This window comes from Parasteatoda tepidariorum, chromosome 12 (assembly GCF_982258835.1).
Source record: "Parasteatoda tepidariorum strain Cologne lab strain chromosome 12, Ptep-v5.0, whole genome shotgun sequence".
Classification (NCBI taxonomy): Eukaryota; Metazoa; Arthropoda; class Arachnida; order Araneae; family Theridiidae; genus Parasteatoda; species Parasteatoda tepidariorum.
In genome coordinates this window covers 16396995-16424011 of record NC_141766.1, presented here as the reverse complement: position 1 = coordinate 16424011, position 27017 = coordinate 16396995, and the positions used below count along the sequence as shown (strand labels likewise).

The 27017-nt window shown below is 29.3% G+C and overlaps 1 long non-coding RNA gene across 1 annotated transcript; it reads right to left on the bottom strand.

Moving 5' to 3' along the window:
* Positions 1–845: 845 nt before the first annotated feature.
* Positions 846–23470, bottom strand: LOC107438140 (uncharacterized). Its single transcript, XR_001583328.4, has 5 exons — positions 23370–23470; positions 20283–20388; positions 12884–12971; positions 12563–12802; positions 846–1887 (listed from the first exon to the last, which is right to left on the bottom strand). It is a non-coding gene; the product is annotated as an uncharacterized LOC107438140 (long non-coding RNA).
* Between the last annotated feature and the right edge of the window lie 3547 nt (positions 23471–27017).

Here is a 27017-nt window from a genome sequence, read left to right as displayed (position 1 = left end):
TACTTAAGTAATTTTATTCTTTTATTTTTGGAAATTTTACTTAACAAAACTCTAAGACATCGATAGAAATATTTTCAGGAAATAAAATTAGGAAAGCATCTAATATTATAAAAATTGCCAATAATTTTTTACAATGTAAAAATAATTTAACATAGGCACATCAGAAATTTTGAATAATTCGATAATTATTTCAAATGAGTATTTACTAAACTAACAATATTAGCCAAAACTTCACAGAGCATTTAAATTTTTTAAGCAAAAAAGGTAGTAAATATTGTGTTTTATCATTACATCTTTAACGGACTTTTTAAAAAAAGAAAATGAAATTAAGATTCTGAATTAACCATAGAAAAGGTTCTCACAAAGAATATACGGGACTTTTCAAAGGAAAATTTAAGCACGATTCTCTTCAACATTGATTGGATTTTTTTAAAATTATAATGTAAATGGTCTTCAGCTTAATTATAATATTAAGTTATTTTGCTATTATATTATTTTAAACAAGATAAAATAAAAAAAGTAAGTCCTTGTCTCAAACTTCAAACGTATAGTTTAAAAAGTAATAAACAGAGTGCTGATAATAAAAGTACTCACAAGATTAAGATCAACTTTAACATCAGTGTTAAAAGAAAAAAATTTCCGATATCATATCTAAAATTTAAAAACAATCAAATTTTAAATATATTCATCTGTTTTCATTACACTTAATCACTGCCGTAAAAATTTTCCAACATTATATCTTATAAAATTTTATCAATGCAAATATATCTGCAAACTTGCATTTTTTAAAATTATGAAGATTTACACACTGCAGTATATAGAATAAAAAACAATCATGATTACAATTATTCCACAACATAATTATTTTATTTAAAACAAAACACACAATAAAATAAACTCCATTGAATTGTAAAAGCATAATACATTCATGGGTGCAAGTTGGAAAAAAGGCCAAGACTGAAAATTTTTTGACTGAAATACCTAACATACGCAATACTCCCTCGACATATGCAAACTATCTAAGAAAGCTTTACCATAATACATCAAGTTTAAATACTGTACAAAAAATATTTATTCATCTGTCTTTTCATAAAATAACAACAGGACATAAGAAAGTAGACCAATAACGTAGACCTAAAAAATATTTTTATGGACAGAAAAAAAAATTCCGATTTCCGTCTTCGAGTCAGTCTTGTTTCCGTCTTACTTCCGTCCGCGGACATTTTCGAAAGACGGAAATCCGTCCTGGGGACGGAAGACTTGCACCCATGAATACATTCTTACCTTCATTGTTAAACATAAACATATCTATAATTAGTAAAAAAGTTAAAATATATTTGTCATTAAATAATTTTTATTCTTTATTCAAAAAAGTAACTTTTGGATTAAGTGATTTTATTTTATTTATAAATTTTAAATTAAAAAAAATTTTATGACTTCAGAATTATTTGATAAAGTTCGAGTTTATTCCTTCAATTGAAAGTCTTTGTTTACTTGAAATTATATTTCCAAATAATCTTTAAATGCTTTTTTGAAAGTTTTTATGAAATGATCAGCAATAGTTAATAATGTATGTACTACACAAAAATACAGAGCAGGGATGAATCTCACAGGTACCCTTCTTCAAACTTCCATACAACAAGGCTGTCCACCACAGCAGATTTAAAGTGCAGCTTGCTGCATATACACACTGGTTACTTAATTTGCGGTCAGGATTGAACTTAGAACTCCTAGCTTTCCATCAGAGTCAGCAATTTCCAGTTGACACATTTCTTCCATTTCGACAGCCTTTCTCAAAATTTAATTGGCCCCAAGAAAAAGCTCCAGCACTTGAAAACAAACAATAGTTTCTTCATAGTAGATTTGCTTGAAGATAAAGAGCCATAGCTGAAATTATAAGAGAAAAAATTAAACTTAACATTAATAACACTTAATTTAAAACTATCAAATACTGAATATTTGTTTGAAACTTAAAATATTTAATTCAAAAATGTTTTTAAAAATTGTAAATTCATTTACAATAAAATTCAATTGGTAAATTCCTATATCAATACCTGTTACAAAAAATCCGGGTAGTGCCACACAAGAAGCAAAAAACATCACAGAGGGAAGGGGATTAACTGAAAGAGTTTAACTCAAAAACTTCCAAGCAAACTATCACATATTTAAAAAAAAAAATTATATTACAAAACCTTTAACTTCTTTTAGTAGCCCTGAAAATAACTACTTTCCACATGGCAAGTCAACAAAATAAGTGGTGTCTTAAATTAGACATAATTGGTTATTTTTTTCCCCATTGCTTTTTTTAAGAAATAATTTATTGTAAAAGTACATTAGTGTAGAAAGATACTCTGGGAATTTTCATTAAAATGTCCAATGACTCCATATAAAATTTGATCCTTCAGAATTCATCAATTTGTGGTTGAAAGATTCATGTGGGAGTAGACTTTAACAATTCAGATAATTTAAAGTTGTAATGTATAAATTAAATGTATTTTGCCACCCCCAATATTTTTACTTAACAATCTTTAAAAGTCAGTATGCTTAACTAAATTTTGTTCATCTTTCTTGTATCCCACTGTTTTCCAATATTTGGAAATCTTTTCAAATTTAATCTTTTGCACACTGGAATTCCCACAAAACCCCCTGAACCTGTTTCCTATCTCCCTCATTTTATTATCTTGTTCAAACTTGTTCCTATTGGTTAAGCCTCTTTGCACATGCTTGTCTCTTTACTTTTCTACTATCATTTGGTGTTAAAACACCATAGAAAGTTCTTGTTTATAGATTTGAAACTATAGTGTCCATTTCTGTACTTTCATTTGTGCTTTATTCAAGTTCTTTTTTTTTCTGCTTTAGTCTACATAACAGAAAATTGCCCTATTATTTTTGGATAAAATAAAGCTAGTTCAAGCTGTAGCATGTATATTTATAAAATATAAAAATAATGCACTAAATTGGACACATTTGACAATACAAGATTTTAACTTCTGCAAAACCCATTATTAATATTGTGGTTACAGTGACTATTATATTACAAATAGAGAAAGAACTAATAAACATTTCTACTTTAGACCCTGAAAGTTTTAACAAGCACTCTCTAGAAAGAATTAAAAACTTTAAATAACTACTATATTACAGAAAACAAACTGTACTTGAAGTTCTACGGTTAGACTTTTGCTAACAAAAGTCAGTTTTAGCCAGGACAATGGAAAAAAGTAGGGAAAAAAAAGAAAAGAAAAACAGACCAAATATGGAAAAATTAAGTAGGTTCAAATTTACCTGACATAACATTAAACTTATTACTATAAAATTAACTATAATGAAATCTTTAATAAATTTTAAATAAAAAAATATGTAATAAATAAATTGGTTATAAAATAAAACACAAAACAATAAAGTTTACTAAAATTGACAGTTTGCATCATTTAAAATTTTAGTTCATCCATTCAGAGTATTAAATATTTGTATTAACAATGCTTCAATATGGCATAGGAAAATAAAAACTTTGAAGAGGCTTCCAAGGAAAGTTTGTTCCTTTTATCAGAATGAATAAAAGAAAATTTTGAAAATGTCTTTTCAATTGCAGCAGAATTAGCACAACAAAGTTGTCAGAGTGAAATGAAGTCTCAATAAGTTTTTGAAATGTTACAAATAGAAAATATAGTTTCTTGCCATTTGAATGCTGTAAGTGATTTAATAACACTAAGAGAGAAATATGTCTAAGGAAATGGCAATTCTTTCAAATTGAACTACAACAAGAGGAATGTTATTAGGATAAATATTCAGAAGAAACTGCTGAGTTTCCCCTTTTTGTTCACTAGACTTAAATTCCTCTCTATACTTAGGGTGTAATAAGTAAGCCATGATATGAAATTGTACTTTTGCTTCTACGTTGTACATTTTTAAAAGAATTACTCAGCAACATAGGGTTTTGCACCAAAGTGCAGCATAAATACAAGAATCTGAGATCGTGGAACTGTTACTCTGCATGATATTTAACACATCAGCACAAAAGAATTAATTAGATCTTGCAAGGGTGATTGTGAGTCATAAATAAATAAAAATTATTGAATGATTATCCCTGAAGTATAAAATGAGCAGTTTCAATTTTGCTTATCAATTATAATACATGAATCAGCAAAAAGGAATATAAGAAAAATTCCTATTAAAATTTTTTTTAAAGCAAGACTCTAAAAAAAATTTTTTATGAAAAATCAGTGATATAAGCTATAAATAAATAAAATGAAACTCTAGCAAAATTCATTAGACACAGGGTTGGAAAAACAAAAAAACGCGTGAACAGTTGGCGTGATATGGGACCCCTGATACGTCTAGATAAGAATCTGACAGGTGACGGGTACGTAAGAATCTTGTCTGATCATCTGCACCCATTCATGTCCATTGTGCATTCCGACGGGCTTGGGTAATTTCAGCAGGACAATGCGACACCCCACACGTCTAGAATTGCTACAGAGTGGATCCAAGAGCACTCTTCTGAAATTAAACACTTTCGCTGGCCACCAAAATCCCCAGACATGAACATTATTGAACATATTTGGGATGCCTTGCAACGTGATGTTCAGAAGATATCCCCACCCCCTCTTACTCCCACTGGTTTATGGACAGCCCTGCAGGATTCATGGTGTCAGTTATCTCCAACACTACTTCACACATTGATCGAATCCATGCCACGTCGTGTTGCGGCACTTCTGCATGCTCGCGGGGGCCCTACACGATATTAGGCAGGTACACCAGTTTTTTTGGCTCTTCAGCGTATATCAAAGAATTTAACTATTAATTAATATTTTTAATAAACAATTCAAAAATATCCACTTTTGTTTCTTATATATGTTAACAAAAAATGAAGAGGAACTGAATACTTTAAATATGCTTTTATATTACTTAAAACTCCTTTTGACATGAAAATAAACACTCAACATGTAAATTTTATTTTAGCAATATACGTTTGAGAGTGATTCCTCCCCCTGCTTGTCTGTAATGTAAAAATGCTATACATCAGTATTGTTTAATTAATATCATATTCAGATGCAATTTATCGTATCAATAATTAAGTTATATGAAATGCATATTTCTTTTTAAGTTTAAATCATTGAATCAATACAAATTTTAAAATATTTAAAGCAATATACCGTAAATATTTTATATGTATTAAATATATTTACAAAATGCTTGATAATAATGGAATGATAAAAGGATACAAAATTGACATGGGTAAAATAGCAAAAGTTTTAGTACTAATGGCTTTATATAAATAAAGCATAAATTGCTTTTATTTATTTCAACATAATAGAGTTTAATATTTTTTATTCAAATTGCGATTTTAATCATGCAAAGCCTGATAAATTCTGAATATTTTTATTAGATTCGTTTTCTAATACAAAAATTTCAGTTTGAAATTATTAAAACAAGATAAAAATATATAATACAATACAAATTTGTTTAGACTGATAACAGAAAAAAAATCTAAGCATGAACTGAAAAATAAATAACACAGACAAGAATTTCTTTTCCATTTGTGCTTTTGCTTGTTTCGAACATAATGCATAATTAACAAGAAAAAAAGGTATTTCTAATTTTTTATTTTAACTTGTTCAATAATTACATTATTTAACTAACTTTATCTTTAGTGATCAGTAAATTAAATTGCTTGTTAAATTGTTAATACAATGTTTTAGCATTTTGCTCACATCAATTTATTTTTATACATATCTTTGCAGGAAAGCTATGATATCTAAACATTTAAAAATTCTATATTTATGTTTATTTAGCAGATACAAGTTTTCTTTAAACATAAAAGTGGAGAATATGTAATATTTTTTTCATTTGGTTCTATTCATTTTAAAAACTACTTGTATAAATAATAAAAAAATTAAAACTTTGATAGATTGCTTTCAAAAATACCAGGCTTGGTTTTTCTTAAAATAAACTATTTGGTTTAAAGCACATTGTTTTAAACCAGTCTATTCTGATTAGACACTAATAAAATGTACCTGTAATTTTACGGAAAGAAAAAAATCCTGCATTAACAGATATACCTATATAAACTACTAAAAATTACATGCCTCTCTGGACAATTTCAATATTAATAACAATAAAAGTAGGAAATTACAAAACTATTTGTGAATGTAAATTGTAAAATATGATTTTAAAAAAGAAGAATCGAGATAAAGCATCTGAAAAAAATCAAACTAAAAAATTAAATTGGGACTAAAGTTTATCAAACCCTATTCAAAATAAGTTCAAGTTGTAATAACGGTTTTAGTATCCAAAATTCACATAAAAAACAAAAATATTAAGATCATTCATAAATATTAAAATAGCATTATTAGAAAATTAAATGAGTAATAATCATTTATATATAGAAATAAATCAACATCAAGTTGGAAAAATTAAGTACACTATATTAAATCAAAATTGGAATGAAAAGACAATTGTTTCAAGAAATATGTTTTGGCTTCAAAAAGAAATAAATTATGTCTCCATTAGTCACAATGAAACTAAACAAAAGACATAAATGAGGTTAAAATAAATATTTACTATTAACAAATCTATTTCTCATATGTCTCAAATGTTTGTATGTATAATTAAAGTATACAAAATTTTTTTCCAAAATCATTTATAAATAAAAATATATCACCAAATAAATACTGGTGGATATTGTGACAAAAATATTAAATTTAAATAAGCTTTATGAACTTTATAATTCAAATTCCTTATAATTTAAATTAAAAAGATACATTGACGTGTGATTTTAGGAATTTCAAAGCTGAAAATGAGACTATTACAAAAAGAACTATTTCGTCTCGAACCATAACCTTCGAGACAGAGAAGGCTGTACAACTAATTTGTGGCGTCACTTTACTTTGATCATTCCTCTCCACTTGTTGCGAGTCTTTAACATGGAGAAACATTTCCCAATATAACTATTTCTACTTTGTCTCTTCATATTATATTAGACAAACTTTAAAATGCCACAAAAATAGTTGGGAGCAAGGATACAAATTTAAAAGTTGAAGAAATATTTTTTTCATTTAATGACCAAGCCTTTTTTCACTAATTTTTTTTCTTCTCTTTAACTTTAATTAATAAAACTGTTAGTAGAAAAATTTGAAAATTAAAAAATCCATTATCCATACAAATATATGAATCACTATCCTAATCCCTAAATAAAAGTTGTTTTTGGAGCTTAGATTCCACTTTTGAATTTTATTTTATTACTTTATTTTTGAACCAAACAGAAAAAACCTTATGTATCGAATACTAAGTAAAAAAAAGAAACATAATAAACCACAAAAAAGGAATATTTTATTACACAAAGAGAGTAACAAAAAAAAACTGTCAATATTTCTGACCATACATTATTTCTAACACAACTATTTTATATTTCATTTCTTACCTCTTAAAAATAAATTGTAAATCATTATATGGTAAGTGTTAAGAATTACAATAAAATGTTAGGAAAAATATATATGAATTCCAATAATACAGTGCAACCTCAAAAATCCGGACTGCTAGGGGGGGTTCAGAAGATCCGGATTTTAGATACCTTACTTAAACTGATAGAATTATCGAAGTTTTGAATTCGCCACGCCGATTTCGCGATTAATAGGTTGTGTGTAGACCTCCAACGTCAATTTTAACAACTTAACAATAATACACTATAAATATTAAATAAGAGACATTAAAAATCAAACAGACAAAAAGTAGTTTAATAATATATTTATATCAACACAATTAATTAAATGTTAACTAAATTATTTCTTAAACATACAAAAAATTGTAAGTTGTTTCATAGATTTCATTCTATGATTACTTATTTCTTCTTTCACTTTAACATTAACTCATGTTCGTCAACAATGTCTCTTTGCTCCAAACATTTAAGAACATTGTTCATATTTGTTAACATTTCATCCAATGAAACTGATCTTTCTTCATTTGGAGTTGCAGTTTTGGTATCGTTGTCATTATCTTCACGGTCATGACTTAAAACGTAAATTTTTATTTGATTGTCAGTCATGTGGTTGACTATAGGTAAATCGTCGTCACACATCATGATCTCCTCAATGTCATCTTGATCGATTTTGAATACACACTTTTTGGCGTAATCGAGAAGTTCATTAATTTCAAGTTTCAAATCTTGAAACCTTCAAAATCGATTTCACTCTCATTTTAAAAGAAAATGGTAGAAGGCAGCAGATTGTGCCAACCGTGTCTCAAAGTCTCAGACGTAACATCATTCCATGCATTTGCGGCACAGTAAAGGGCATCCTTTATGTCAAATTCCTTTAAAAATTTCGTGATGCTCTTGCTCAATTGATAGAACGTAGCCTTTTCTCCAAAGTCTTTCTAGTATTTACATTTTAAGGATCTTAATTTGCTATTATCCATCAGTTGAATAAGAGAAGTACAATTCGGAGGTTTCGGAGGTAAGTACATTACCTGAACTCCTGATTTAGATAAAATTTAAGCTGGAGCATGCGCTGTACAATTATCTAAGAGGAGAATAATTTTGGCATCGCTCGGAAGCCCAACAGTATTCCAATGAGCTCCAGCTTACAGAACGAAATGATCGTTAAACCACTCTTCCGTCAATTCTTGCGTAATCACGCTCGAGGTCTAGCACTTTTGCCAATTACCATCACCTTGAAGTGATGAAATCCGGAAGCATTAGCACACACCAACACAGTTAGCCTCTCTTTATATTTTTCACACCAGATGAATTGCAGTGGCCAGGGTTTTTCTTGGAACATAGCGCCAAAAGAGAGCAGTTTCATCGACATTACACATTTGATCGAAAGATAAATAATTTTCAGGCACAAATTCGGAAAATTCATTAATAAAATGTTCGGCAGCTTCAACGTCAGCTGATGCCTTTTCTCGCAAATTCTTAATTGCCTTATTCCATGAGGTTTTTTAAATCTATCTAACCATTCTGAAAAATATTCACAAGGCGTTTCTATTTTCAAGTCTTTGTGGTAGAGCCTTGTCTGTGCCATAATAATTGCTCCAGTCAAAGGCACTTTCTCACTTCTTCTTTGTCGTACCCATTCTATCATTATATTATCCAAATCTTCGTTGTTAGCTTTGCGTATCGTTTTTCTTTTATCCATCTCTAAGAGTACATCACTTTTTGCGAAAAACTGCAGTACTTTATCCTCCTGTTTAATTAAATCATAAACAGTGGATTTGCCAAGTTCATATTCTATGCAAAGATTAGCCACTGAAGATCCCGAGTTATATTTCCGAAGTAATTCTACTTTTTTCGAAATTGAAAGAGAATTATGCTTCCTCTTCTTTGAACTTTCGTCATTTTTTCCCATAATTGATCGTATAGATAGCATAAATTATAGCATATAGATAGCAATTAAAACAAAAAATATAGGTTTAAAACATGAGCTGAATTTCAACTTATAACTGAAACAGATGCTTATAGACTAGACTGTACCAGCTGATACTAATCCTTTTTTTGTTGGGGGATGAAAGAACTTGTCCCCGCCTCCTACGCTTCAAGGTTAAGAAAGAACCAGTTTTCTTTTTTCACAAGGGGGAAAAACAAGGGGGTAGAAGAATTACTCCTCCTGCACGCCTAATCTATACAGAGCTGATAAGAATTATTGGAATTTCCTAATCAGCTTTGCACTTTTATTCACTCCCCACCCCTACCTCTTCATTTACTGCTTTGTTGTTGGAGAAGAGTTGCAGTTTTGTGCTCTTACATTTAAATTTTTACTTTAAACAAATTTTTTTCCTTTCTTTTTTGGAAAATTTTTTACGGACAAGTTCGGATTATCGAGGTCGTACTGAACATATATTGAAGCACAATTGGAAAAAATTTCAAGTTCTAAAATAAGAGTGATTAAAATTTTAATACAATTGTTGAAAAATAATATGAATTTTATCATCACAATATTACTGATGTGCATTTAAAATAAATTTGAAATCGTGGAGAAACAGTGATCACATATTACTAATAATTTATTTTATATCATTATTTATTTTTGTAGAAGCTTTCAACTTTTTGTTAGAAGCATTTGTTTCATTTTATTTTTTATTTCTTAAAGTCAAAAATACTAATAAAAATATATTTAATCATATGAAACAATTTTTGCCTAAATAATAAACACTTAAACCTAACAACTCAAAAAATTATGTATCATGTTTCAACTAAAAATTGACATGCAAAAAGGTGTTAATTGAAAATGTAGAGTTTATTATGTCTGTGGATTAACTAATAATGCTTAATATCATTTATTCTTATTTAATGTTTTCACTTTTCTCTTTTTATTCTTCACTTCAGCTAATAAATCTGCATTTCTGTTTTCACCATTAATAAAGCATCATTTCTTGTTTTTGTGCAGTTGTTTAAAAATACATTAGTGGAAGACCAGAACCGTGTCCAAAAATTTTTTAATATAATGTTCAGAGAGACAAAATTCTTCATTTCTAAGCAAATCCTTTTCTTCGAGAAAACTTTTAGTTAAATCTGCAGCATTTCGCTTACCAATTTGTTTGTTAAATTCGGCCTCATATACAAAATATAATTTTTCACAATATAATTTAACAAAACCCAATTTATCACGTGTTGTTGTTTCTACACTCTAAACAGTAGGTTTTTTTTTTAAAGCACTAAAGGCACAATAACCTGCAATATACACAATTACAGGTAATTTAGTTTTTACAGAGGATATATCAGGTGGCATAATTTTTAAGCAGAATACCTTATCATTTTGAAATGCTTCTACAAGACTTTCATTATGTAGCAACTCTGTGACTTGGACAAGGGCAAATGACTTCGTGGGAATATTTGAATACAAAAGGGACTTTAATCTAAGTTTTGCTTTGCATTAACTTAGTTACATTAACATTAATTGCAAATAACTGCCTAGTTGAATTACTATATTGGCATGCAGCGAACTGTTAATAACAACCAAACATACTCTTCAAATCATGGGTTTTAAATTTCCCAGGCATAACATATTTAAAATTCAGTTCATTGACACAATAATCCATAAGTTGTAGAATACCTTCAGTGCTTAATTTTAAAGCTACATGCATATCTCTACTAAACATTTCCGTAGCACATTTCATTGATTCCCAGACATTCAACTAGTCTAAAAATTTGTTTAAAAAGTTTATGCTTGTTTCGTTTTTGTAGGAAAGGGGAAATTGAAATTTATTTTTCAAGTGAAAACCTTTAATTGGAGTTTTTACATTAACTATATTCTATCAACTATTAATAATTTTTATAAAATTGGCAGTATTTTCATAATGAACAATATTAAGATTTTTACACAATTCAAGCAATCCTTGGGGAACAAATTTATTAGAAATCTGTAAAACTAGCTTCACATTTTGTCTTTCAAAATATGAAGGATTAAGAGCTTTTAAACTTAATTTTGCAAGGCTATTGAATTCAATATCATTAAGTATTTTTAATGCTGAAAATGAAGCTGTGTTGAAATTGTGCCCTAGATCATTACCTGGTCTTTCACCAAATATAGGATTAAAAAAAAAAAAAAATTTGCGATTTTTTGTTTCGTTTAGCCAGTTATTGCGTATGCATTTTAACAGATGCACAAAATCAATTAGGAAAAAAGGGGTCTATTATTGTCAATCAGGTGAGGATAAACAAATTGCAGTCTAGGAGGATTAACAAACAGGGGCAAAGCTTCTCTGTCTATATAGTTATCTGTTGCTACAGAAATAACAAAGAATCCTAACTCTTCCAGTTGAAGTATAACTTTGTTTAAAAATCCGTAGAGTATTTCCCCAGTAATTTTTTTACAGGTAAGACGTGTACTGCAGCTTTATAGGAAGAGAGGACACTTTTCGACATAAATACTTGAGCAAATGAAATACTATTACCATCATATGAAGTTCCTACTATGTTTCCACTTTTGTAATGAAAATATCCTTTTATGTTAATTTCATCAAGCATTATAATGACAGTTTTATCTTCATTTAAAAATTTAAACTTCTGTTGGATATATTTTAAAAAGTATTCATCAGATTGTTCTAATTGTGGACTAATATTCACTTTTAAACAGATGTTTCTTATTGTATTTGGATGTTGCAAAATAATATTGCCGTTTTGACGTACAAAATCTATATGCATTAGGGTATATTGTATAAATTAAGGAGGTAAAAATTAAAGCTTCTGCAGAATACCTGTATACATGTTTATCATGGCCTACGTAAGAAAGTTGATCGATTATGAACAGAATTAAATTGTTGCACATATTTGTTACATTTACTGGTAACAAAAATTACAGTATTTACAATTATTTTTACATATTTTTTAGCTGGTGGTGTATACAAACTAATTTTTTAAAATTAATTTAAAATATCAACTATTACATCAATAGTGAGAAGCAAGAATGGAAGTTTTAATAAGAATTTCTGTTTTAAAACTTTCTGACAAAAATTTCTGATTTTTTAGCCTAAGCGTTGACTTCATAATTAGAATTTATATATAAAGAGCTAATTAGTTCTGGTACTGACTGTACATCCAGTAACAAGAAAAGAATGTAGCATTCACTTTTTATAATATTCCAAGAGTTCTTTGAATCTGGGAGCTTAGACTTTAGGTCAGAAAAAGAGGAAAACTTTTGTGTCGCATCATACAATTCTTGACGTTTTTCAGCTGTTGCAGCTTGAATGTTTTGCATTTTCTTTCCTTAATTTTCGATCATCTGAAGATTCTCAACTACTACTAGCTGTTGAAGAGAAGTGCTTAGGTACATTTGGATGAAGAGATGGTACTGCATTAGGTTTTAATCTATAAATAAAAAGAAAATTTGAATATAATATATAATCAGAGACAAACATGCTCGATTTTAAAATAAATTTCACTTCTTACATTTTAGTTCGGCTTCAATAAGTTGACCCGTTTTCTTATCATATGCAGTTATAAGGAGGTGGTCTTCATTAAAAAATTTTTCACACACCTAAAAATAATTAAAAATAGGTTAAATTCTACTTAAATCTTTAAAAAAAAATTCCAAAATTTGCGAACGTCAAAAGAATATGCAAAAAAAAAGAAAAGAAAAAGGAAAAAGAGGGGAAAAAAAAAGAAAAACAGAAAGAAAAGAAAAAAGAAAAATACTAGACATATAGCTTACCTTGCTGTGTTCTATAGGACTGAAATGCTCCCTTTTAATGGTGCGAATCTATTTTTCTCTCAATACATAATTTTTAGGGAAACTAAAAACACTGACTTTAGGGCCATTTTTATAATTTCCTTGGCATGCCAGTACACAACATGGATAAGTCATATCTTTTTTTAAATTTTGTAATAATTAATTACATAATAATTAGTTTTAATCGAAAATATCCAAATCAAAAGACTACTACGACTGACTAAAACAAACGAAACAGAAAGTGTCATATGTCGAGAGGAATGATCGAAGTATGCCAACGTCACAAAAGGTTGATGATGCAGTTGGAAGGTCTTTTTGTATCTCAAAGGCCATACTCTAACACATAAAATATTTGACCCCATTAGTTTTACTAGTCTTGTCAACTTAATTCTGAAATTGATTTTGCAAAAATGTTGGAAAATTAAAGCTTCATGGCACTTGCAACTACCAGAAGAGATAGCTACGGAATTCAAGAAATGGAGGGTCCAAGTTAGGGACTTAGAAAATCTTAACATACCTAGAAAATTTTCAGATTTTTCACCAAGTATAGAAAAATTATCCCTACACACTTTCTGCAATGTGAGTAAAGCTTTTGATGCTACGTGTGTTTCCTTGAGACATGAATTACCTGCCAGCTAATTCAGCAATGTTTTAGAGTTGCATTACTTAAAAATATTTCTATACTGTGCTTTAGTTGTTAACTTGTATTGATGCTAGACTAACAGACAGTCTTAAAGATTTCAAATTAAAAACTGTTGAAACAGTCTATTGATCAGATCCTATAGATACTTCATATTGGATGAAACGAGAAAGTCCCTGGGCAACACTTGTGGAAAATCAGGTTAGGGAAATTGGGAAACTTACACCCAGCACTTTGTGGAATTTTGTACCTGGAAATATGAATCCAGTAGCCTTGCCTTCACCAGGTTGTAGTGGAAAAACTTTGGTTTACTCTCAGTAGTGGTTAGGACCAAAATAGCTTTCAAAATCCGAAGAAAACGGGCCTAAACGTAACATTTTACCAGACAAGAACATAGTAAACACCAAAAAAAAAAACAATGATCACTGCTGCTAATTTGAAGAATAACAACCCCCAATATTATAACCATTATTCCTCTTACACTAAAATTTTACACATCACCAGCTCGATTTTGCGTTTTTGTCAAAATTCGAAAAAAGGAAAATGACGAAAGAATATTCAGTCAATTAACTTGCAATGAACTAAAAAGGGCAGAAACCATAATTTTATAGTCCAGAAAGAATCATTTGAGAATATGAATGATAAGAGATTGAAGTGTTTGAAAACTTTGATGGATTCAGATGGCATCATTAGAATAAAAACTAATTTTGCAACGAAATGATGAATTTAACTTAGAATAATCAATACTTTTGTCTTCAAATCATAATGTTTAAATATATAACATCTGGTCATCGCAATGTCCAATTTCTTATTATTATTTTACAAGAAAATTATTGAAGAGTCATAAGACTATTAAAACCATCATAAGTAATCTGCTCTAGGTGTAAGAAATGTATTTTGAAGCCCTCAGAAGTAGATGAAAGTGTTCAATCTGCAAACAAAGTTAGAAACGCAGCTGTGTTCGAAATAATCGGGGTAGATCTCCCCGATCTGCTTAATTTGAAGGATCAATCCAAAGTTTGGATTTTGGTGATTACTGGTGCAGTCTTCAGACTGGTGCACTTACAACTTTTATCATCTATATCCACTGACTGTTTCATACTTGGTCTCAAAAGATTTATTGCTCGTCGAAGTCGTCCTCTTACAATATATTCTGATAGAGGTACCAATTTTGTTGGCGGGCATCATTTGTTTCTAACAATTGACTTTGAAAAGGTAAAAACTTTTAGTAATTTGTCTAGAATTAAATGGCAATCCATGCCTCCATCTGCACTTTAGTGGGGTGGTTTTTGGGAGAGACTCATTGGCATTATGAAAGGTTTTCTTAGAAGAGAGAGTGTTAAGAAAATCCTCCCTTAACTACAAAGAATTATCAACTGCGCTTTGTGATTGTAAGAGAATCATAAATTCTCGCCCCCTGAGTTATGCTACTGAAAATAGTGAAGATTTTCTATCAATAACACCTGCCATGTTCTTACAGGAAATAAGAGAAGTAGGAATTCTATAATTAGACTTTCTAGATTCGAATGCTATAAGTAAAAGCAAGACTGAGTTAGAATTCAAAAAGGCATGTGTTCTAGATTTAGAACCGATTATCTAGGTTTGCTATGCCATTCAATTATTAATAGTAAAAACAACAAAACACTACAAGTTGGTGAAGTTGTGCCTCAATTTGACCAATAAGTGCAAAAAATTGACCCCACGGGAAAATAATTGAGGTCTATCTAAGTAAAGATGCTGTTGTGCTTTTAGCCAAAATCAAAACTGCTTCAAGAGTATTAGTTCAACCTATCAAAAAACTTTGTACATTGGAACTATGTAAAAGTAAAATGACTTCTGATTCTACAGTCATGCATGAGCGTTTGACTAAAAGGAGAAGTTGTTACTTAAAGTTTAACAGTTTTTATTCTATAGTTAGTTATCAAATGTTATATTTTTTTAATTCATTTTCAATATTCTTAATTTAATATTTGGAACTTTATATTAATAAAATTTCAAACACTAGTTGATGTGAAAAACGATTTTTGATTTTCAATAAAAGCAGATTTTCTTTTTTTATCCTTTTTGTTTTAGTAATTACTACAGCCTATACTAAATCCCCCTTCATTTTTGTGCAAGCTACAAGAGCAAAGCAAAGTTATAGTACAATGGTCATTATGAAATATGAAATAAATCTTCCTAATAAAACAATATGTGTTGATTTAAGAGTGGATAGATTTATTCTTATCTACTTCTTCCTTTTTGGAACTTTTTTATGTGTCTGTTATTCATATTTGGATGAAATGAAATAAAAAATCTCAAATAATCAATCAAGGTCAGTCACATTCTGCAAAAGAAAGAGCAAGAGCTCTACTTCTAGTTGGAGAAATGTGATGGTGTTAAAGAGTATAAATGATATCCGGTTTAAAAAGATGCTACAAAGAATATAATTTCTTTTATATCAAACTCCCATCTTTTCATTTAATTTTTCAAGCCCTTCACAATGGAATTTATTTTTAATTTCCTTATCAACTCTGATATTATCGTTCACTGATAAAAAATTTCATCATTTCAATAAATATTTATAATTTATTAACAATCAACTTTAAAAATGGAAACAAAACAAGACCGACTAGGGGTTGTAACATCATACACGAACCAGGGATGAGAGTAGTCAGAAAGTAAAAAAGAGGAAATCCAAGAAAAAAAAATTTAAAAAAAAAAAAAAAAAAATATATATATATATATATATATATATATATATATATATATATATATATGCAAAAAATTTGACAAAAAAAGTGCGATTTTTAAACTTGTCAACCATGTGATAATAAATCCCGATATGAGGCTTTTAAATCACGTGAATTTGAAACTCTACATCGAATTTAAAAAATGCGCAAAATACAAATCATGATGCGTATTTTTTAGATCACGATGCATAATTTTTAAATCGCGCGATATTACAACCGTAAAAACGAATCACGACATTGGATTTTAATTTCGCGTAGCTACATAGGGTTTTAAAAGCTCGTAAATACAAATCGCGATATTGGTTTTTTAATCTCGTAAATAAGAATCGCAATGTACAATATTTAAATAGCCTGAATAAGAATCGCAACGTTAATCGCAACTTTTAAATCAGGTAAATACGAAAATCGATGTTTGATAATAAAATCGCAATTTTAAAAATACATAAATACAAAACACGATATTGGATTTTTAAATCTCGTAAATAAGAATCATAATGTACGATATTTAAATAGCGCAAATAAGAATCGCAATGCACAACTTTTAAATCAGGTAAATACGAAAATCGATGATTGATATTAAAATCGCGTGAAAAAATCGAGTTATTTGCGGAGTCTGGACTTGAAATTTCTAAAAGGCTTGTTTGTATTGCTTTTGTTTAGACATAATAAATAAAAATTTGCAAGATTAATTGAATGAGCAAATAAATAAATATTTTCACCGCAAATCCACCTATATATTTTTTTGTTTGTTTTCACGCCAGAAAACAAGAAGCAGCGACATCTGAATTACGAAAATACGAGCTATCCCGCCGACGGATAAAAAATACGGAAAATCTTATTTTCTGTGAGTGAAATCGGAGAAAACAGCAAATGTAAGTAAAAATGCGGAAGGGTTAGCAGCTAGGACGTAGTTTGAATTTTCAGTTTATCTTTGAAAATCGTAAATAAATATAATTATTTTACTTCAATGACTGAATTTTTAAAAAAAAGCGAGATATTTATTAAAAAAACGAAACTTTTAGAGAATCGGAGTTTTTGATAAAAAGGTTGAAATTCGAGAGACAAAAAGAATCTCATCCCTGTATAAAGATCAACCAGTTTTATCCCAAGGAAATGATTTTTAGATAAACTTCAGAGGGTGGAATAAAGACTTCAGTAATTTCGCTCCGTGGAAAATTAAATTCCTCATAAAATATTTTAACTTGTGCAAAAAAAAATTTCAGCGGAAATCAGCGGGAAAAATCTGAAGAAAAAAAAGCGGAAATCCGCGGAAGAATCTCATCCCTGACACGAACAAACTACATTTTTAATTAGCTCGGTTGTCGTAATCCAAGCTCAAAAGCAGTCAGTCAAGGTTACATATATATGTACTGCGCCAAGCGTAAAATAAACAAGAAAAAATAACGAACAATACGAACGAACTGCCAAAGAATGACCAAGAATGCAAAAAAATGAATAATTGCCCTAAAAGAGGCCAGTTGATGATTATCTCCACTTCGTTCTACATTGCTGCTTTCACCTCCTTGGTCAGTGCACTAGTGAGAGGGAAGAAGGAAACATCCTGAAAGCTCATTTTACTTCAATTGTGATTTGAAACGTCTTTCCTGCAAACAATGAAGCAGGGGGAAATCTTTATTTCCTTTTTTCTCTACTCTTTCTTCTCCTAAGCATTCCCTTCTACCTCAACACAAGTGGTTGATAGATCATTTAAAAGACAGGACGAGATGATTAACCATTTTTCTTTCTTGGAAAAGGGAATGTAGATTCTTCCCACAAAATCAAATTTTTTTAAAACATTTTTGTTTTAGACTACAAGAAGGTGAGAAATATTTTAAAGAAGGAAATTATCTCTTAGTACAAGAGAATATAATATTGGAAGTACTAAAATATCGGAAAAATTGCAAGTAAATAAAATGCTGGAAGAGTAGCTCAAAAAAGCAAAATCCCGGAAGAGTGGTCTTAAATCCACAAAATCCGGGATAACCCCAGAACACAATCATCCCCGGCTAGATATTCTGAGGAGTTGTTGTGCAACAACCCTCATGAAAAATAAATGTTTTAAAATCTTTCACAGTAGCATTTTTCCTTAATACAAATTTTTCTTCTTCACCATTATTTTGATGGTTTACTACATAATACAACCTACATAGCCAATTTGTTAAAAATATCCCTTCTGAGCAGTGTATAATATTGAATAACAGTTATGACTCATTTTTAACGAAAGAAAGCTAATACACAGAGAAAAAAGCTTAAACACAAAAGTTAAAAGCGAGTTGATAAGTAAAGCGAAACTGAAACTAATGAGAATGCAGTCTTCTCTGAAATTACAAAATTAAAATGTGCAGTTTGTCGAATTGAATAAACTCAATATGTTGGGACAGTCAGTGAACACATATTTGTTACATTTAACACAATGATTATAGATCATTTTGATTGCTAGATTATTAAATTATTTTATACAGTAAATTAATAGCATTGTATATACCAGTAATGTATTTACCAGTACATTAATTCAATTTGATTCTTAGTGGCTCAGACTAAAAAACAATGAAATATACATGATTTTCACTATATTCTGTTCAGTGAGAACTGATAGCAAAAGTAAACAAAATAACCTGACACTTAGCTATACTTTTGGCTGATTTGCACCAATTATGGCATACAGTACTAATCAAACTATTGGTCAATGCAAAAAGAATTTCACAGAGAAACTGGCCAAAGTAGATAATCTGAGCAAAAAACAGCAAAACCCTTTATGTTTATTTCTCGTATCAGTTTTCCTTGAACAAAGCAAAGAATTTGCTGAGTAAATTTTCAAGTATACATTGTTGGAAAGAATTAGCAATAATGGTGTTATACAGCACTTTTATGAACATAACTGTTATTAGTTTTCACTAGCCTGAGCTTAGAATTTGCCAGCCAAGGAAAAAAAATGCCATTGAAGAGTAAACTATATAATATATATTATAAACTAAGTTGAATGTTATTTTATCTGAAACTAGAATGATCTATGCGAGGAACTGATATTTATAAATAGGGGATAACTTCCATAACTTGTTCTATAGCATAGAGGACACATGTTCATGCCAGCAACAATCTCTAAAGAAATTTACAAAATATATAGTAACTTCTTACAAAACTTTTTAAAAAATATATAGTTGCAAGTCAGGGTTGGTATAGCAGAAAAATAATGGTTTATTTTAAAATAAGCAATAGATAAAATTTCTCCCCCAAACACAAAATGTTCTGCACAGGCTTTTGATTGTTCCGAGAAGTATGTTGAAGCTTTGAGCACTGCATGCTACAGGTTCTAAAAGCAAAATTTAAACTTAAGTCCTTTAGTTTAGGGGTGATGAATGTATTTAAATTTGAACTTATTGTATACTTTTTTGGAAACTTAAGAGGTAAAAAAAAAGAAGAAATATAGTTCTAAAGAAAAAAATATATAGTTTTTTTAAAAAGCAATTAAATTTTAAAAAAATATATCAAAAGTTAGAATAATAAAAAGATAAAATAATCTCTTTTTTTAATTTTATTGCTACAATCCTCTTTAAGACACAAAAATGTATACATTTTCAGGAATTTAATTTGAAGAAAAAAAATTAAAAAGGCTAAATAACAACATACTATATTAAACACATGGGTGAAATGATCAGAAGTTTGAAAATTCCTAAAATGCAAATTTGTTAAAAAATAAGTAAAAAAAAAAACTTAAATTTTTTTATAAATACAGAAAACAAGACATACTTAAACAGAAATGTTGAAATCAACTTTGTCTCCTTTAATAATTTATCCCAGCAGGCTAAACTTCAGCAAATTCCTTGCAAGTACCTTGACGGGCTCTGCTTTAATACTAGAAGGAGAGGAAAAACTATTTTTAGAAAGTTGATTATAAGAAAAAGTGAAGTAAAATTCAAACATTTTAAGACTTACTCTTTTCCTAGGTTAAAATATTATTATGACCTGAACACAAAAGAATTAAATAAAAAGACGTACACAACAAAATTAAAACAAGAAATAATTTGAATACTAAATTATTTTTCAATTGTCTTGACAAAGATGGAATCATTTCATTGATTTTATTCACATTCTAACGTGAATTTTTTAAAAAAATTAAAAAAAACTTACAGAACTAGAATCTTAACATTTAATAAACATTTTAGTTGATTATAACAACACAATAAATACCTTTCACTCAAAAGTCAAAATTTAATGTTATCAATAACAATTCAGAAGATCACAGAATGTCAACTACTATAAAATTTAATGATTTTTAATACAATCTGTTAAATACCAATTAACTACAATAAAATAATAATTATTGCATGTTATTTTAACATTATCACTGTAAAATATTCCTTTTTAAAATATTTGTCATTTAAATAAATACAGTACGGAGTCCCATATCCGGACGCCTGTTTTCCGGAAGGGTCTTTTTTCCGATCACTTTTTAACAATCAAAATAAATGAAACTTTTTTTTTTAACATTTGCAACCTGTTAAAATATAGTATGCAGGGATCAGAATCCTGGGCTTTATTATGATTTTCACCAGACTTTAGATTTTTGTTCGCTTTTAATCTAATTTCCCCTATAATTTGAAAAAAAAAAAAAACATTGGAAATCATGTAAACGAAATTCCGCATTTAAATACAGAGTGAAAAAAAATTGTGTATTATTCTATTTTTAGCTTTTTTACACATACTATTCCATTTTGGAAATAAAAAATTAGCAAAGTAGAGTAAATCATCTTCAGTCGAAAGTCAACCATATAGAAAAATCCAGTGGAACTGAAACACACAGTACAACGTTACGACTTTTCAGTACTTTTTGGCAAACCAAAGGGCCATCTGAATTTTAGTTTGAATATTATATAATTATATTTTATATTTATGCCAGGTGTAATATAATGGCAAATGAAGTAAAAAAAATATATACTTAACGCAATAGTAAGTGCAATTAACATTTCAGTGGAAAAAAAATACAAACACTATAGAAATCAAATGAATCACTACTCGGGAAGGCAGAACTGAAAATATCAAACCCAGTTTGATTGCAAGAAAAAACAGAAAGGACGTGGGCTGCAGTTATTATAAACACCTCCAAATTTCATCAAATGAAATTAGAAATAATAGAGTCAAAATCAGAGTTTAAGTTTTGCATTTTTCGAAAGATGCTAACTCTGCCCTTTTTATTGTTTTTATTGTTAGTACCAATGCACCCTTCTCTTTTTTTTCATAACAACCATCCGACCAGCGCTATGTTTCAAAATAATTTTTACCAAAATTTCGGCATATTGAATGTAAATTATTACAATAGTGTAAATCAAAAACCAAAATGCAAAAACAACTGATTTTAAAAAGTCTATAAAATTGTTTGCAACTGCTAAAGTATGAAAAACAAAATAGATTTTAATGTTTATGCCAACATGTTTGAAAGTCAAAGCATTTTCTTCAATAAAAAATTACCTGCAATAAATATTAATTCTAGAATACTTGAAGTGATATTCACATTAGTTAAACTAATGGTCTTCTTTTTTAACTTTGAATACATTAAGTGTAATGTACCCAGTTCGCATATCTCCCAAATCAACATTTAGGATTGATATAGATTTTATAATTCTCCGATGTAAATATTCTTATTTAAAAGAAAAAAGCATTTCTCAACAGCAATATGAGTTCATAATTTTTTTTTTTTTAAAGTATCGTTCAGGACACAAAAACTTCTTTCGCTCGCACTACTTAAACAATGGACTAATCGTTAACATAGTTTCTCAAAGCGATTGAATTTAATTGGTTTCTAAATGACATAACTATCTGAGATTTCAAGTAAAAAGAATTTGTAAAAAGATCATTTTTATTTGAAAAGTAATAGAAAAAAGTTTTTCAAAAATAAAAAATCTTGCTGAACTCAAGTTTTATTCTAGCATAAAGATTTGCAAATCAGCAAATTAGTTTAAAAATTGAACAACCTTTATTTGATTTTCATGCAAGCATTAAAATTAGTTTTTAATGAATAATTATGTTAAACAAGCTACCACTTTTATATAACTACATGGTAAAATTCTATAAATTTACATATTCTAATTATTAGTATTAGTAAATGAGTAATATTATTAAGTGAACAATTACTTTAAATTAATTACTTTTAAATGACTGCATAGAAAAATTTCATAAATTTATCTACTTAAATTGTTATTTGTTCAAATTTCATTAAACAAAATAAGCAAATCAAGATATATTTAAAAAAAGTACACGTTAAATATAATAATAAACCATTTTGAAAATAAATAAAACTGGTTTGAAGTTTTAAAAATATGATATTTTTTTCTATAAATGAGGAAAAACATATGATATGCAAAAGCTGACTTTCTTCAGACATCTCATGGAATCAAACCAACTAACCTGGGTGGTAATTCCCAGTCCTGTGACAGTGGTAACAACTTAACCTTTTTGTGTTATATAAGAAGGATTAAAAAAACTTAACGAGGAATGCATATCCATGGTAAATTTGTTTTAATTTAGTCAATATTTTTGAAGTTGGGATACGTATTTTCAGTCACAAACGATTCTCTTATAAATGACACAATAAATTATAAAGGAACTTTTGAGTTAATTATACGCGAACTATTAAGGAAACTAAATTGTATGCGTTCTAAATTAAATTTCTCAAAAAAGGTTAAAAAAAAATTTCTGCAATGTAAACAAAAATTGAAAATAACAGAAAGAACTAAACTAGCAGGTATGAAAGTTCAGTAAAAAATTTCTATATCAGTTAACTTTTTAACAGTTTTATTCATTGCATTGTGTTTTCTTTTCTTAAATGTTTTTAGATACCTGAAAATTATAATTGCTGAAACGAAATCCACAAGACTAAGTTATTCTTGTTTACATAAGAGAATTCAAATTTCGAATTTCTAAGCAAACAACAAGCGGGTAAAAGTTAATCTTTAATCAGTTAAAAAAATCTTCTAATTTGAGTGTACTGTAAGAAATGTCTTGGCAGCCGAAATTCTATTACATTAACCCTGCAAATCCGTGGTGCGATAGAATGCGAAATTGGGGGGCACAAAGGCTATTCTCACGCCAAGTTTTGTCCTACAAGTTTGTTCTTCTTGCACAGTAAATAATTGTTTTTTTTTTTTAATGTTTTTTTAATTTATTTCAATACTGTGTTTAGTGGACTACTTCTTATCCAATTAGATGCAAAGTTAAGGATTTTCTTTATTAATTGTATTGTTTCAATTTGTGTTTTTTGTCTTGATATATTTATATAAGATAATTTACTTAATCAATCTTGTCTTTCAATGATGAAAAGACCTGACCTCATTAGGCTTCATATGGCATATTGTTTACATTAAAAATTAATAGAGATTAATTGTGTTCATTGAATTCACCATATTTATTGATTTCACAATGCAGAAGGCGTGTGACTTACAAGCGTTTCATTAATGTAAGGGGCTGAAAGTGTGATAGGTGTATCCTGAGTTAATGTGTTAATAAATCTTGAATTCCTGATCACTTTACTTCCTCATTAACTTATAGTGAATAAATATATAATTAATATAAATAATAATAATTGTAGCATTTGAAGTAAATCAAAATAATAAAAGCTTTTTTAACATATTAAATTGCATAAGAAAAGTAGTATTTATCATTTGACATGTCATATTTCCTCTATTATTATATTTATTCTACATGCATTGTGCTTTGTTTGTAACATTGGATTTTAAATTGAATTATTTATTGACGTAGATTTACTTCATAGAAAGCTTGACAAACGTAATTATTCATAACTGATATATTTATAGAAAATCCGTTATGAGGTTAATGCGATTTTGTGTAACTATCCTTTAATATATTGTTATCTGCAAAACTGGAAAAAGGAACTTTTTAATATCTGGCTGAGTAAAAAGTTTTCCCCCCCAAAAAAACAATCCTGTAAAATGATAAATTCATAGAAAATCAGCAAAGCTAATGAGGATAATAATCTCCATTCAAATCAACAATAGTCAGCCAACGTTTTGGCAACTTTTCAATCCCTTCTGCGAAGAACTGGGGGGTAAGCGAGTCCAGAAAGCAATCAACCTCATTTACGACCTCGTCATTTGAACGGAAGATTGTGCCATCAAGATGCAGCTGCAGATGTGAAAACAGATGGTAATCCGAAGGCGCCATGTCTGGGCGTATGGTGGATGTTGCATCAAATCCCACTCCAGCGTGTAGAGGGTCCAGCCTTTCATTGCACTGACATGTGGCCGGGCGTTATTTTGATGAAAGAGAACCTCCTTCCTTCTGAACTCGTTTTTTCGTTTTTCGCGAATGGCATCGCTAACTTTGATTAGCATATTGCTGTATATTGTACTGTTGATAGCCTGCCCGCTTTTCAGGTACTCATTGTAGATAATTCCGCGACAATCCCACCAGATACAGAGAAGGACCTTCTTGTTAGTTAGCGTTCGTCTTGCAACCGAACCTGCTGATTCCCCGGGTGCTGACCACCCTCCTTTACGGCTAGTATTGTTGTAGTATACCCATTTTTCATCACAGGTCACAATTCTGTCCAGAATGTTATCTTTTCTTTGATCTCTGAACAGAACTAAACAGGCCGCTTTTCTTTTTCGCTTGTCTTCAGCAGTCAATTCGTGAGGCACCCAGTGGTTAAACTTAAATCTTAGATTCATGCGTTTGAGGGTACTTACTATTGTTTTTTGGCAAACGTCAAGTTCTAACGCAATGGTTCGTGTTGAAACATTTCTGTCTTGATCAATAATTTGCTTTAACTGGTCACAATCAACCTCAATAGGGCGGCCAGAACGTGGTTCATTTTCAATGTTGAAATTCCCACTATTAAACTTTCGAAACCAAACTTTTACTGTATTATACGAACAGTATTGAAACCTAAACTTTCGCACATTTTCTTGTGGCATTAAGTTGCACTGAGTTTATTTCGGAACTCATAGTACATAATTGTTCTGATATGCTTAAGTGATAGCTCCATTTTAAACACTTTTATGGTGCATAAGATGATCAAGTTTTGACAAACAAATTACACAGTTGTGTAGTTCCAACTTTCAGCTTTAAAATGCAAAAGCCCGTTTCTGAAAAGGTTAACTACCACGGGAATGGCTGCTGCCGGCACGGAGGAATCTCGCCTTGGCGGAAAACTTTTCACTCAACCCGATATATATATATATATATATATATATATATATATATATATATATATATATATATATATATATATATATATATATATATATATATATATATATATATATATATATATATATATATATATATATATATATATATATATATATATATATATATATATATATATATATATATATATATATATATATATATATATATATATATATATATATATATATATATATATATATATATATATATATATATATATATATATATATATATATATATATATATATATATATATATATATATATATATATATATATATATATACATGGATATAGATAGATAGAAATTTCTAACTAAACTGAACTCAGCGGCGCGACAGCCCAAAGAGGGCCAAGGCCTACTGTGCCCATCTCAGTTTTCTTGACCTTGGGCTCTGGGGTGCAGGAGCAGATGTTCCGGTCCGGTGGTCAGCCGAACGCGGAATCCCAAGTGTTTATTTCCCAAGCATACTTGGTACTCATTTATCGACCCACTGAAGGGATGAAAGGTTGAGTCAACCTTGCCCGGCCCGAGGATCGAACCAGGGACCTGTAGCACGACAGCGCGAAGCGCTACCGCTCTGCCACCGGGCGTCAGGAATTTCTACTTGTTTATAATCTACTATAAGTTGTTCTTTGATAAGTATTATTAAATTTTATAAATAAACTAAACTAAGTGGCGGGACAGCCCAAACTGCGCCCCCACCCCCCAGTTTAAATCTTCTAAAATGCATATTTCTGTTGCTTAAATTATTAAATTTCAATAATTTTTCCATCCCTATTAAAATATATATTGTCGATATTGTATTAAGTTGATAACTTTCCCTAAGACATGGATGCCCATCTTAACTACAAGCATGCTTCTCAATTTAGAAATGCTTTTGTACTAGCTCTCTTTACATCTACCTGTTATAAAATTATTCATTCTATAATGATAAAAAAGTAATATGAAAAATTATATAAAATATATATTTCTACAAATTTCTTCAAGAATGCAAAAATATATATATATTTGCCGAACTGAAATAAATTTGCAAATTAATTGCTTATGATTTCATTTTTGTTGTCCTCAAACCAGCTGAAGGTTAAAAAGCATTCTTGCAATAGCCCGTTATGGCCACAATTTCGCAACCAACGACATGATCGTGGCAACGAATTCAGCATTGCTCACAAGTCTCTTTTATTTGTCAGATAAGCTAGAATCCATCTATCTGAAACTGGGCGCCACTAGGGATCAACTCTGGTGTCTCTAGTTATTCACAATAGCAGCTCAGAACCT